The sequence below is a fragment of the Pelodiscus sinensis genome, chromosome 7, assembly GCF_052426305.1.
Source record: "Pelodiscus sinensis isolate ZL-2025 chromosome 7, ASM5242630v1, whole genome shotgun sequence".
Taxonomy (NCBI): Eukaryota; Metazoa; Chordata; order Testudines; family Trionychidae; genus Pelodiscus; species Pelodiscus sinensis.
The window spans coordinates 7,123,908-7,139,369 of record NC_143058.1 but is presented as its reverse complement, the minus strand read 5'-3'; positions in this window follow the sequence as shown (position 1 = coordinate 7,139,369).

The following is a 15,462-nucleotide window of genomic DNA, read 5'->3' as shown; positions in this document are numbered from 1 at the left end:
AACACTAGCTCTGGAAGGGACCTCAAGAGGTCATTGAGTCCAGTCCCCTACCCCCATGGCAGGACAACTGGCTGTCACAGTGACTTGATGGGAATTTGATTAATCTCTCAGTCTTCAAAACAAATGGTTTCAGTCACGCAGATGAAGAAACTGAAGTACAAAGGGTACATCCACACAGCAGTGCGATTTCAGAATAACAGCCGTTATTCCGAAATAACAACGCAAGCATCTACAGGGCAATTCCATTATTTTGAAATAAATTTGAAATAATGGATGGCTTATTCCGACCTCTGTGAACCTCATTTGACAAAGAATAACACCTATTCCTGAATAGCTATTTCGAAATAGCAGTAGTGCGAATGTTCCACTGCTGCTCATTTGAAACAGCTCCTTCTCAGGACCATTCAAAGTAATTACTCCCCAGTGTCTCCTGGGGCTCTAAATCGAGATAGCACGTCTACATTAGGGAAGCCTGCCTCGGACGCATTTTGAGGTTTCCCTATAGTGTAGACAAGCTATGTTGGAAGAAATGCTCCAAATAGCTTATTTCAAAATAGCATATTTTGAAAAAAGCGTGCAGTGTAGACATACCCTAACTGAATAATATCACCTTAGTATTTTTCTTCTCAGAGCAATAATTTCATAAATGAGGCCTAGTGGGTTTCACAACCGCTGTATTGGTATCACAACCTATTCATAGAGAACATTACGCAGCTGATTAAAAATATATGACTATACTTAACTATTGTAACCTGAATGAAATCTGGTTGAAACATATTTTACTTTTTCTGATTTCTTTCAAAATCTGTATTTTCATCAGCTTCCATACCTGAAGATGTTTCTTTGGGCGAACAACATGGTCATCATGAAAGTCATACATTGTCTGACCTACGTGCACCTAAACTCATTATATTTGATGCTGTAGCAATAAATGAGAACAAATTGTATTGGCAGGTCCCCCTCACAAACATAATTACCAAACGAGAACCATTATGAATCAATTAATAATGTAACCTGGTGTTAATGGTGTGGCATTCCGCCACTCAGAAAAGCAATCAGTCTTGTGGTGTTTGGCCAAACTTTGCAGCGCCTACCCAGGAGAGATGAGATTGGCTTAAGTGAATTACTTATTATTGATGGCAGATTAGAATCAGGGTCACTGATTTCAAAGGGACTGTTGACCACAGTGAGGAAAAAGCGGGACACAAAGCCTTCCACAGCTAGAGAAGACGTCTGTCTCCATCTCAGCATTATGAGCGAATAGATGGCAGTCCAAGTGGTATTCTAGGCATTTTGCGGTCTTCTGACCTGAGTGCGTGCTCTTAGCTATGTGCCAATGGATGGGTGTCCACAATATACAGAAAAGTCACCCTCTTTGAGAGTATGTGTTGGGTTTTTGGACCAAAGTTTGAATGGAACAGAGACACTACCTCCTTATGTCAAGAGACGGATCTCTGCTCATACTTGGACAAGGATGAGGCACACTTGTGAATTGTGAGGGGGAAGTTGGTAGTGTCCTGCCATGTGCTGATGCTATATTGTAGATTGAGAAGTTGTATATCTTCTCTAGGTTCATCTAGGTTCTAGTCTGATCTTCTATTTAATATAGGCCTTAGGACCAGTGTTCCCTCTAAACTGCATGGCACCACAGCTTCACAGGGGATTCATCAGCCCTGTCCAGTCAGAGGTTCAGGGCTCTGATTGACTGGGCAGGGCTAATTAATCCCTAGTGAAGCTGTGCTTCTGTGCCGTTTAGCGGGAACACCGCTTAGGACTCCTTGAATTAATTCCTGTTTGAACTACAGCAGATTTTCAGTCAAGTGTCCAATTGTGATTTTGAAATGTCCAGAGACAGAGAATGTTTGTCTGCTGAGTGTCCAGCGCAATAGCATTCATCATTCCTTTCTTTCCCTCTCATGATGCAGTCACAAAAGGTTGGTGTAAAGATTAGATTTGTCAAATGAACTGTATGTTAGTGACACTGTAAAATAGCCAGTAGGCCTCGCTGTTAAATACGCAAGAGAGAGATATGGCAGGGTAGGCCAACGAGGGAAGTAGTATCTGAAATAAGTTCCTTCTCACGTCTCATGGTTATGCATGATAAGCATGACCGCCGGGTCTGGACTTCTGTAACTCACTTCACACTGAATATTTCTGCCTTAATATCCATCTGAAAGGCTTGTGTGACAGGTTCATTATGTTGCTTCTTCAGCTTATGCATGCACACTCTAACTCAAACATTCTCATTTCCACCACTGAAATCTAGGCACCTTTTAGGGTAAGATGTGGCAGTAATTTTTTTCCTTCAGGAAGTGAAGCCACATTTTAAATGAAGGTGCCATTTATATAAATGCTGCATAAAGGATTAATAAATGACTATTAAATGTTGGTATTGATCTGAGTAGTATGTGTGAGGGATGGTTATAAATACATCAGAAGATAGGTTATCAGGCCTTGCTAGAAGAATCCTATTCACAGGTTAGACTTTGTAGCAATTGAATAACTGTTTAATAGCACTTCTATTAATCATGTATTAACCCTTTATTAACTATCTGGAGATGAGATCATTCTATAAAGTGTCACTCAATATTGAGTACAACAGGACTTTCTCAAATTCAGGTTTTGTGACATCTAACCAAATAGAAGGATACTGAGGAATTTTCTACTACATCTGATCAGTCAAATTAGGCATATTCTACAAAACAAAACATTGCAAAGGCCACTGTTTCTTGCAGTTTATTATAATGTGTTATTATTATTATCTGTAACCATCACTGGAGAAGAACAATAAAATATATCTAATTTTACAGAGTACCTAAATAGAAGCTACAGTGAAATAATGTTTGCTGTTGTCACCTGCTTTTAGGAGACTGGCCATTTGCCAGGGAAGGATAAGGAAAATGAATAACATGTTCCATTTTGTGTTCTTCATTACCTGAGCAAGAGGACTGGCGTTCTTCATTCATTTGGGGGCATACACAGCATTGCTTCCCAGGGTCGCACGGCAGTGAAGCCCCTTCCTACAAGCTTCTCTTAGCTGATTCACAGCAAGCACAAGCAAGATCCTGATTGCATTGGGCCCCTTGCAAAAAAAGTACAACCTTACAAGGCTTCCAACCACACCAACCACCAAACATCCTTCTCGAATCCTTCTCCCCCTTTCCACGGAGCACTCAAAGGTTCACTATTCCCAATGGAACAGCACACACCATCTTGCTAGTTTCCACTAAGGGTTACCACTCCGCTTACCACCCACCTCTTAGATATGTTTCTAGTGAAAACACAAGTAAGCCCAGTAGGAGAGAACTGCAATTCAAATGATTTGACGTGAAACTATTGAAAAAAAAATGGCTTCATAAAAAACAAAATCATAACATGCATCTTTGAGCCTCAGCATAACTCACAAGACACTGTCCTGTGTCTTACAGTAGAATCCTTTTCTCAGGGTTTTCAGCCATGTTAGCAGAGTTTCCTCTTTCATAGCATGAAGCTTGCTGGCAGCTTGGCCTCACAGATTGAAAGATACCTGGGGGGTTCATATCCACCCGTAATGTACAAGACCCGACTTTCCGATCTTCTCCCGAAAAACAGGGACTGTTCCCTCCACGTCCATCTACTTCTTCCTGTCAATTTTCTTCTGTAATCTCTGCAAGGTCATCATTAGCATTTGACTTAGTGTGCTAATAGGCTTCTATTGTAACATCTCTCTGATGGGCCTTGGCTTAGTGTTTATAAGTGTCTTCCATCTGCTGTCTGAAGAAGTTTGTCTCAAGAAACACTACACCTACATTCCATATGTATGTCTCTCAATGATAATGATGACCAGTATGATCCTTGCTTTCCATAGAGAGCTTCTGTGACCCTTTTTGGTGAATCTTGAATATGTCTGTACCCCTAAGTAATTCTATGTCTCCTTCCAGCTGGGATCGTGCTTCCTTCGATCACAATGGAGATGAATAGTTTCATCTCTGTGTGATTTACTGACATGTTATGACCCATCTAGTGGACTAATTGAGAGGACTTGATTCTACTTTTATTGAAGTCAACATGAGCTGTGCAATTGCCTTCAATACAGTGTGATCGTGCATGTGTAATATAGAGGGGGACAAAACACTTCTTTAAAGACTACCTAGAGCTGGGCAATAATATAGAAAACTAAAATGCTGAAAAATGACAATATTCCTGAGGATAGTTTTATTCCACTGCATTTTCAACTGAAACTCTTTTTTCTCTCACTTTTTTATAATTTTTGCATGGTTATTTTAAAAAACTGAATTATGAAGCTATTTCATTTTTAAAGAATTTTTTTTAGTTTGAAAAAAAAAATCTCACCACATGACTAAGATGACAAATCAATATAGATCCCCTTCCTAAAATGGCCTCTATCCCACAGCCAATAAATTATTCGATTTTTTTAAACAGTGAAACATTTTGTAGACATTAAAATCTGTATTTTTGGTGAAAATAGCCCAATTTTGAAGGAAAAAAAGTAGTTTGAATAAAAAATGTTGACTGAGTCTAAATTTATCTTTTCTCTACTTTGGTGACAGGGACGTAAGAAGAAAATAAAAAGAAATCCCACATTCTTGGTTTGAGTCAACGTGGCAATGTTAGCATATCTTAGCATTGATATTTGGGGGATCAGGAAATGGGATGAGGTCCTTGTTTCATCACTAACAAGGCAGGCAGGTAGGGTTGTAGGAGAACATCTTTTTTTAAACATGTTGAGAGGCCAGTGCTGTATGCGGAAGGTAAGGCATTTGCATGTTAGAGGATGGCACAAACATGAGTCCTTGGTGTCACACCAAAAAAGCTCCCTCCTGCAACTTGAGCTTCTCTCCTCAGTTCCTCTTTTGATATTAAATTATTAGTTAGGCCATAATCATGTTGCTTCAGAGGTTAGCTTGCACAGAGGTCAATGCAAGACTGGGTAATGAATCCTCATAGGGCATGAAAGAGTTAAATAAGAGGTCTGGGTAATCGCTACCAGGGTGGATGGGGAGAGAGCAGGGCAGGCAGTGTCGCTATTGATTTATAGACATGTTTTCCTCCTTTTCTGCTTGCTCAGGATAGATAAGCATGTAGCTGTACCAAGGAGGTAACTTCTAATGAATACTCCTTGTCCATAACTGTATGTTATCTTCCTCCCTCCTTCCTTCCCACCCACTCTGACACATATTCACGGTCACAGTTCCTCCCTCCATCCCCACCAGGTTGCTGATTCAAGAAGTTTGTAATGTAAAATGGCTTGCTTCAGCTAAAAAGCTGTAAACAGTGAACAGGGCCAGGTATAATTATATTCATCACAGGGTCATGATTATGCATTAAATAGGAGTTCACATTACTAAGTTAGGGCTTGAGAGGTGCTGTAATAGTTCAGTGTATTTACATACTAACTAAGATAAAGAGAAGTACCTGGGGTTAATTTGTTGCTTGCTCAAACCAGGGCTTTGGGGGTATGAAGCAGAATGCATATTTGCAATAAAAAACCCTTCTATCCCATCTGCCTCTAGGCCACCTGTTCTTTTCTAACACACACAACTCTGTGCATGTGGTAATACTGCTAATAAATAATCATAATAAACGTTGCCCATGTCAGTTTTCCCAAGGAAATCAACATAACCCATGATTAAAATTAAACATATTCAGAAGTGTTCGCAGGGCTGGAACAAGTTAGTATTCTGAGTCGACTGTACACAACAGCATCACTCAGTTAGCAACCATTAGTGGAGAGAGAGCTGTTCTGGAGTTCAGGTGTTGAAGGAAGCTCATGCAGCTTTATTAATCAGCTCTGCCATCATTTAATGTGCATTTAAATGTCTCCATTAAACAGCATTGCCCGTTTTCTCTTCGGAGTGACCGCGGAGAAGTAAAAAGCATTTGAAAAATACCTGCAATATTGTTAGGAGCTCTCAGTTACACACAACATACCCCTCCGGGGAGATGGGAGTTTTTCAGGCTGTCAAATTAAGGAGGAAAATATAAAAATGATGCCACTACAGCTTGTAAAAGCAGGGAGAAAATACTCAGTAAAACTCAAACTAACACAAAAGAGCAGTAATAAAGAATTTCCTGTGGTTTTTTACCCCCCTTTGCTTTATCAGTTTGTCTCTTGAGTCAAATTCTGACAGTTGCCCTTTGTCTGCAATTTTTTGGAAGTAGAAACTGAAAATCAAACCAATAAAGACTTGTCATATTATTGCACATCTGGATTGAATCTACTGAAAGCCCGAGAGGCAATATGCAGAAGCCTCTCCTTTATCCAGCTGGCGTAATAGCTTAAAAGCCATCTTCTTCTCTGTTCACTCTGTCCATATCAACCACCTCTTGTCTGTGGTTGTATCCTACTTGAACTACTCTTCCTCACCTCCAAGGCTATAACCTAATCTTGTCCTACCTACACCTGTGAATTCATTTCCTATCTCACAAAGCTCTTCCAAATGCTTTCTCTTAACCGATCTGTTGGTCTCATTCTCCTTCTGTCTTGGCTTTAGGCCCCAACTCAAGGTCCCTTTCACTTGGGACTAGGGTGACCAAATAGCAAGTGTGAAAAATTGGTATGGGGTGAAGGAATAGGCACCTACAATAGCCAGAACCCTGAATATTGAGATTTCATCTCTAAAATTGAGACATCTCGTCACCCTCTTTGGGACAACTTCAGTTTTCTTGTGCAAAAGCAACAAATCTCCTGCTTCCGGTCTATTATTAAAACCTAACTCCATGGTGGCTGTGTCTACACTGTGGGGGTGTTCTGGGGACCAGAGGTGTCCCAGAGAAACCCCACAATGTCCAGGGAACACGTTTGCGCTTCCATTTTTTTTTGTGGAAGAGCAAACTCACTCTTTTGGGGAGCCCTGTATACCTCGTTCTACAAGGAGTAAGGCTCCTCCAAAAGAGGAGACTTTTCTGCCATTTGGCCCCATCTAGACAGGGCCAAATGATGGGAAGGCCTCTTCCAGAAAAGCAATTGGGAAAAGCTACGTAAATTGTGGAGCGCAATTTGCGTAGCTTTTTCCGAAAAAAAAACCCCCAGCGTCAGTGCAGGCCTAGCCAGTTTGATCCCCAGAATATTTTTTGTCTGTACATCTGCTTTGGGTCCTAGCTTTGTGTACTTTGACTTTCTTGGGTTTGTCAAAGGGAACATGTCTAAAAGCATGTCTACATTGTAGGCTAACGTCAAGTTAAGTTATGCAACTTCTGCTACATTACTTGTGTAGCTGAACTCGAAATAGCTTAACCCGACTTTTGGTGCTGTCTACACTGCAGGAAGTCAAAGAAGAACACTCTTCCTTCGACTGCCCTTACGCCTTATGAAATGACAGTTACAGAAGTCAGAGTAACAAGCCCGTTATTTCAAAATTATTTTGAAATAATGGGCTTGCTGCGTAGACTTGCACTCTATTATTTCGAAATAACATGAGTTATTTTTAAATCAGCATGCAATGTAAACATAGACTAACATGCCTGCTACAGAAAACTCAGTGTTGTCACTGGTCCTTATAGCAAGTAGTCTCCTTTAGGAAATGGAGTTCAAATATTTGATGGCTTAATTTCTCTACATTAAAGGAAGCTTTCCTAGTTGCACATCTCCTGAGCATGTTAGGGCAGGAATGGTATGATCTCATTTAGCCAGTGCAGATCAGTTCTATATGCAATGATTTCCTGCCAATATCTTAACATGCAGCATCCTTAAATGGTTCCAGTTTTATGGTTGTGGTCCTATTATAAAAACAATAGAATACTATAGTTATCACATATTAAGTTTAACACATTGCTTAATGCAAAGAGATATAAATAATAAAATTAATAATAATATTAAAGAATGAAATTATTCTGAAAAGAAAGCTAAGGTTTTGTCATTTGTTTTTATTTTGTTTTATTATGTTTTTAAAGATTCCAAATGGTGCTTTTTAAAGTTATAAGCAAATGTTTGTGTTTCTATAATGCCAAATGTTTTTTTTATTTTTAATGAAATGCAGAAAAAAGGATAATTCATAATTGACAGAATTCTTTAACTTACTTTCTCTTTAAATTTAAATTCTGTTTAAAAACATCCAAACTGATACTCTGCTGAAGGTTTTTACTTGCCTGTGTGCAGTTGTTCAATTTTGTCATCTTTGTTTAAATACACTGCAGGTTGATAGGGTAATTTATACCAAACATCCCAAATATATTTGCCTTGATTTTCCTTTATTTACTTTTAGAAGCCAAGTTACATGAAACATCAAATTCACATCTTCTTTTACACTATGTCTACACTGGCATATTATTCTGAAATAATAGCTCCCAAAATAACTATTTTGAAATAATAACTCCTGTTTGTGAAGAGGAATAATGGTTATTTCAAAATAACAAGCCCACTATTTCGAAATAATGGGCTTGGTAGAGATGACACTCACCTTGTTATTTCAAAATAAAGGGAGTTATTTTGAAATAACTCTCCAGTTAAGGGCACATCTACACAGGAGGGCTAAAGTCAAATTAAGCTACTCAGCTTGAGCTACTCCAATTGCATAGCTTAAGTTGATATAGCTTAATTCGACTTTTGGCGCTGTCTACACAGCAGGAAGTTGAAGGAAGAACACTCTTCCTCCGACTTCCCTTAAAATGAGGGTTACAGGAGTCAGAATAAGAAGTCCTCCAGGTCAACATTACTTTGAAATTATGGCTTGCAGTGTAGACACACTCTTTGTTATTTCAGAATAATGTCAGTTATTCCAATATAGCACTGCTGTGTATACATAGCCTTAGAGAGAAACAATCTCCCTCTTCTGCCCCCAGGGAATGGTAGAAATCCAATCTCTAGTAAAATTGAAATTAGGCACAATCTCCCAATTGCTTCCATTTTACAGCAAGGCAGGTGTATATGTATTGCCATCAGGGGGAACCGAACCTGGGGCCTCTGGAGCTTAGTGCATAAGCTTTGGCTAAAAGACAGCTGGGCTACATCTGGACTGGCATGATTTTCCGCAAATGCTTTTAATGGAAAAGTTTTTTCCGTTAAAAGCATTTGCAGAAAAGAGCGTCTAGATTGCTACGGACTCTTTTGCACAAAAGCACTTTTTGCGGAAATGCGTCCGTTCCAATCTAGACGCGGTTTTGAGCAAGAAAGCCCCGATCGCCATTTTTGCCATCAGGGCTTTTTTGCACAAAACACTTTTTAGCTGTCTACCCTGGCCCTCTTGTGCAAATACATTTGCACAAGAGGGCTTTTTCCCGAACGGGAGCAGCATAGTATTTGTGCAAGAACACTGACAATCTTACATTAGATCGTCAGTGTTCTTGCGCAAATTCAAGCGGCCAGTGTAGACAGCTAAAAGTGCCAGTCTAGACGCAGCCCTGGTACTCAGCTAAGACTGTAGAGCAAACTCATCCGCCAGTGGAATCACCCTATGTACATGTAACCAACACACACTTAGGCTGTGTCTACACTGGCATGAATTTCCGGAAATGCTTAAAACAGAATAGTTTTCGTTATAAGTATTTCCGGAAAAAGAACATCTATATTGGCAGGCTGCTTTTCCGGAAAAGCCCTTTTTCCGGAAAAGCATCTGTGGCCAATGTAGACACGCTTTTCTGGAAAAGAGCCCCGATCGTCGTTTTTGCGATCGGGGCTTTTTTCCGGAAAAGACTACTGGGCTGTGTACACTGGCCCTTTGCCAGAACAGTGTTCCGGAATAAGGACTTATGCCCGAGCGGGAGCAGCGTAGCTTTTCCGGAATAGTGGCTGATTTTATACAGTAGAGTGTTGTTGCTTTTCTGGAAATTCAAGGGCCAGTGTGGACAGCTCGCAGCTTATTCCGGAAAAGCGGCTGAATTTCCAGAATAAGTGGCCCAGTGTAGACACAGCCCTAGTGAGTGTGGTTCTCTGTTCAATGTAGTGGCCCTGAGACCACTTATAGATGGAGAGAGAATGAGAGTCCCAGTCAGTAAATTCATACATGCAGTTTCTGTAGGAAGTAATCCTATGTTGATAGGGAAAGGGACTAGCCACTCCATTAGTAGAGATAAACAAAAAGTGAAAAAAAAATCCTTAGCTGATGTAAAGTGGCATAGCTCCATTGGCGTATATCCAGCAACATCAGTAGAAATGAACCAGTTTAGTCCAAATGAGTATCTTGCCTGAGGATCTGACGATACACTGAAAATTCATAATCAGAGCTTCTAAATAGAGGGAGGAGCAGAGTTTGGAGGAAGTAAATATGGGTATATTTGCATACATCAATGGTCAAATTAGTCTCAGTAGACACACTGATGATAAATAGCCAGTATCTTAACATAGGTTTTAAGAACAAAATAGAGGTCTACATTTTGTTCTTAAATATGCTACAGTACATCCAAAATCTGGTGTAGATCTCACTGCTAGTAGTGTAAATTCAAGAGACTTCTGCTGGATTTAGATCAGTATGAACAACAGGATTTGATCCATTCACCCCCACCCAACCCCACACTCCACCATCACCACCAACACCACCACCTGTCTCTTCTACAAGCTGGGCGAAGTTATCCCTGTTGAATAATGGGCAAAAGCACTGTGTGACCCTATTTCATTACTGAGTTACTGCCAGGAAAGTGTTATTCAATTATTCACCAGGCCTAGAGGGTGTAGGACAGCTTTGGAGACTATTTTTATCCTATCAGGAAAGAGCAGCTTTTAACTTTGGGAAAGTAAAAATCAAATTTCCTGCAGCAGCATCCTGTAAAAGGTGCTGTGAAATTGGTCTGAAGAAAGAACACACCATAGCCGCAGGGCTGGGCTCTCTTTTAATGACAAAGTGTTCCCCAGTGCATTGCAGAGACTCGCCTGCAGTTGTGCTTGGATTCCAAAGCTGGGAACTGCCGCCATCGATTAAATCAGGGCTGAGAAAATGCAGGGAGACACGTACAAAATTCAGAAATGGTGCTAGGGGATGGAATGGAAGAGCTGGACACGCACACAGATCGCGACAGAGAAGAAGGAAGGTCCAAAAGAAGCATTGGACTTGGGCTCAGAAGATCTGGCTTCCGTTCTGACTTCTTCCTGACTTTGAGCAAGCCATTTTTTTCCCTTTCTGTGTGCCTCAGTTTCCCCTCTGTAATCGAGGGACAGTGTTTTCTTTCTCCCATCATTATCTATCTTTTCTAGTCTTTTATTATGTGCATGAACAGCACATATCATAATAGGCCCTGCTGTTGGTTGGGACTGTAAGGCTACGTCTAGACTGCAGGCCTCTTTCGGAAGAAGTTTTTTTTTCAGAAGAGATCTTCTGAAAAAACTTCTCCTGAAAGAGAGCGTCCACACTGCAAAAGTGTATCGAAAAAGCGATCTGGTTTTTCGAAAGAGAGCATCCAGACTGCATGGATGCTCTCTCGCATGTAAGCTGTAATTCTATGGACAGAGTGGCCACCCGAGCACCTATTTTTTTTCCTCTTTTCTCTTCTTCCAAAAGAACTCCCTCTTCCCCGTCCACATACAGGAGCTCTTTTGCAAAAAGGTTTCTCCCTCGTAGAATGAGGATTACCAATGCCGGAAAATCCCCTCTGTTCTTTCAATTTTCTTGCGGAAGAACGCAATTGCAATGTGGACATTCCTCAAGTTTTGTCGGAAAAACAGCCATTTTTCTGACAAAACTCCCTAGTGTAGACATACCCTCAGGCATTACAGTAATTACAAAGAATAATAAATCTTTCTTCATATCTCAGCACATTCCTGGCCAAGTAAACACAAACCTTTCTCTCTCTCCAAGCCAGGCCAGAAGGAACAAGCTTCATGTTATCACTGGGATTTTTTTACATCATTTTCTCTTCTTTGGCTTCCCGGTTGTTACTCTTTAGTCTCACTACCGACTACAGTGCTGTAAATAATCACGTTCTGCGTATTGGTAGAAAATGAAGTGAAAGGTTCTCGTTAGTGCTTTTTTGCCTTCAGACCTAAAGTTCAGTGGTGAGGGATACTGGAGCGTAGCAAACTGCTACTGTGCTGTTATTTCTCACAACTTTCAAGTACCTAAAAGCTTGCTACACGGAGGAGGGAGAAAAATTGTTCTCCTTAACCTTAGAGGATAGGACAGGAAGCAATGGGCTTAAATTACAGCAAGGGAGTGTTAGGTTGGATATTAGGGATAACTTTGTGTCAGGGTGGTTAAGCACTGGAATAAATTGCCTAGGGAACTTGTGGAAGATATCACTGGAGATATTTAAGAGCAGGTTAGACAGACACCTATCAGGAATGATGTAAATCAGGGGTGGGCATAATTTTTGACTAGGGCCACTTCAAAAATTTTTGAAGGGTTTCTGGGCCACTACGGAAGGGGTGGGGCTAGGGCAGAGGAAACTTCGCGCACTCCTCCCTCCCCCAGGCCAATCAGGGCTTGGGGGAGGGGGAGCGTGTGAAATTTCCTCCCACCCTGCCAGAAGCATGTGGCACTTCAAAGTGCTACGTGATCCTGGCAGCGTAGAGGAGACTTCGGGCACTTCTTCCACCCCCAGCCCCTAATTGGCCTGGGGGCAGGGGAGCGGCAGGGCCTCCGGAAGGCCGGTTCAATCTGCTTGGTAGTCCGGATCCAGCCCGTGCAGACCCTTTTGCCCACCTCTGATCTAGACAGTGCTTGGTCCTGCCAGGAGGCAGGGGAGTGGACTTGATGACTCTCAAGATCCCTTCCAGTTCTTGTGTTCTATGATTCTGTGACACTTATGTAAATAAGTAGGGTAAGGAGTGGGCACAACCTTCGCGCCATCCCTTTAATCCAATGACCAATGCACTGGAGCCCGTAGAACTGGGGGAGGGCTGGTGCACGTAATGTGCCTCGGGGAGCAAGAGACGGTGATTATCAGACTCATCATTTGGTTCCGGCCCTCCCTGAGAGGAAATTCAGTTCCTCCCCACCCATGACGTTGGCTGGAGTGTGCAGTGACAGGCCTGTCTTATTAATTTCCCAACCTGTAACATTCTAGCCTCACTTCAACCCTAAAAAACCTTCCGTTGCTTTTTACGTGCAGATTAAAACAAGATGAAAATTAATTTTTCTGAGAAAAGAAGTCCCACAGCATCAGCCCCCATGATTTGTTTTAAGTTTTCATTTTAATTAAGTTATTCTTATCTTGAATTCCCACACAATCCAATTACCTGGGCAAATTTTAATGCATTCTCTAAATTTAAGCAATCCCATTCTTTTATTAAAAACAGTTATTAGTTTCATAAACCTTCCCACATAATTAGAATAAAACCTGTGGGACAATGCTGGTGACTCAGCAGATTTAATGGTGGTTTTATTATGCCTTTAAAAATATGTGAGGATTTTTAAACTTTTACTGTATATTTGTAAACAGCTCCTGACAAGAAGATCTATTTGCAGGAGAAAACATAAAGTTACACTCAAATCCAGCCCTTTCCTCATTAGCTGGTAGTGTTGGTAAAACTCAGTGCTTTCAGAATATGTATTGATGCACCTATCATCCATGAATATATCTAGCTCTTTTCTGAACCCTGTTGAAATTCTGGTTTTCTCAAAGTCCTCTGGCAAGGAGTTCCACGGGTTAACTGATCTCCGTTTCAAGCACTGCAAACACCATGGCTGTTCAGCGTCACAGTCAGAGGGCTAGTTACACCTCTACCCCTTTTCTGAACTCTCTGTCCTAAGGTGGCATGGAGAACATGTCACTCAGGTGAAAGGCAGGCTGCATTCACACATGTCACTGTGGTGCGTAGCAGCGGGGAAAAGCTCTGACAAGGGAAGGCTGCAAGGAATGGTTCCAGCAGTGAGGCACTCCATTACTAAAAATAGCAGTGTGGACATGGGAGTCACTGCTCCAATGTGAAAGAATACTCTTCTAGGGTACCTACCCCCAGGACTCAGACATATAGGGCATTCTACAGTTGAACCTCTCTAGTCCGGCACTCTCTGGTTTGGAAACATCCATGGTCTGGCATGATTTGAGTTAGCCGGGTGTCCACTTATCATGGGTGTGGCCAAGTTTCCCGCCGTCCAATAAAGTTTGTTTACAGCCACCAGTCCTGGCTCTCCGAAGACATTTAGGGGGAAATCAGAGCTAAATAACAGCACAGAACACTAAGAGCCCACTAAGCAGTGGACGTGTTGGCAATGCTGTTAGACAATATTGACCTCCCATGGTTCAGCAAATTCTCTGGTGTGGCACCGGGCAAGACCCGAGGGTACCGGACTAGAAAGGTCCAACCTGTATTCACCTAATCCCTCTACTCTGCTATTTACCTCCATGAAGAGTGCAGTGTCAGTACTCTACAGGTGTGTCTAGACTACAGGGTTTTGTCAACAAAACTATACCTGCGTCTACACTACCGCCGAGTTCTGTCGACATAATGTTGACAGAACTCGGCAGTTTTGTCGATGGCGGTAAACCTCATTCTACAAAGAATAACGCCTTTTGTCAACAGAGTTCTGTCGACAGAAGGTGTTATTGCATCTACACTGTCCTTTGCGTCTACACTCTCATGTCGACAAAGCGGCTTGTTTTGTTGACGGAAGTGGATGTAGTCTAGACGCTCTTTGTCGACAGAAGCTTTGTCGACAGTATCTGTAGACAAAGCGTCTGTGGACAAAAGCCTGTAGTCTAGACATACCCGACGTGTCACCCTACATGTAGACATACCCTGAGTTCAACCTCTCTGGTGTCCGGCCCTGTGCCTTTGACCAAGCCCTTGGATACAGGGACCCCGTGTGCCTATTGTTCTTATCTGGCAGATCTGACTCAGTTCACCTGACATTCTTCCCATCAGGAGTCCAGGAGCTCTGAATCAACACTTGGCAATAGGAATTAAATGTTAGAGGGGAAAGGATTTTAAAAATCTCCTGACTGTGCTTAGGCAGGTCTGATTTTTTCAGGCCCTCCAGCAGATGTCTATGTTGCCTCCTGTTCTCCTAAATAAATATCCCTCCCACACTTTAAAGAATATTCCTTTTTAAACCTGTCAGGTTTTTTTTCTTTGACCTATCTTCACGGGCCTTTTCCTGTCTGGCTATTATCTTTTAACAGCCCTTAAGTGTATATTCAGGGGTGGCTTATCCTGAGACATTTATTTAATTCCTACTTTTTTTTCCTACCAGTTTCTATATCAACTAACTCAATTTAATCATAGAGTAACTTCCCAGTATTATGTAGGCTAACTGAGGGGAAATCCCCCTTTTTTACAGCTACTGTGAACATAATGGCAATGTAGCCATAGAAGCATTGAGGGGGTAGAGAGGTGACAGTGTAGTCAGCTGTGCTGAGTTCAAACCCACCTGAAATCACTTGGTATGTCCTTGGCGTGGCTCAGCCATGTTTCCACTGACACAACCCACACTACTGTGCCCTACCTTGCTTTTTACGCTCACACTAACTTGAGAAGAGGGCATGAGGAAGGGAAATCACACACCTGGGGTGTGTCTAGACTACATGGCTCCGTTGACGGAGCCATGTAGATGAGTTTGTTAGACATAGAAAAATGAAGTGGTGATTTAAATA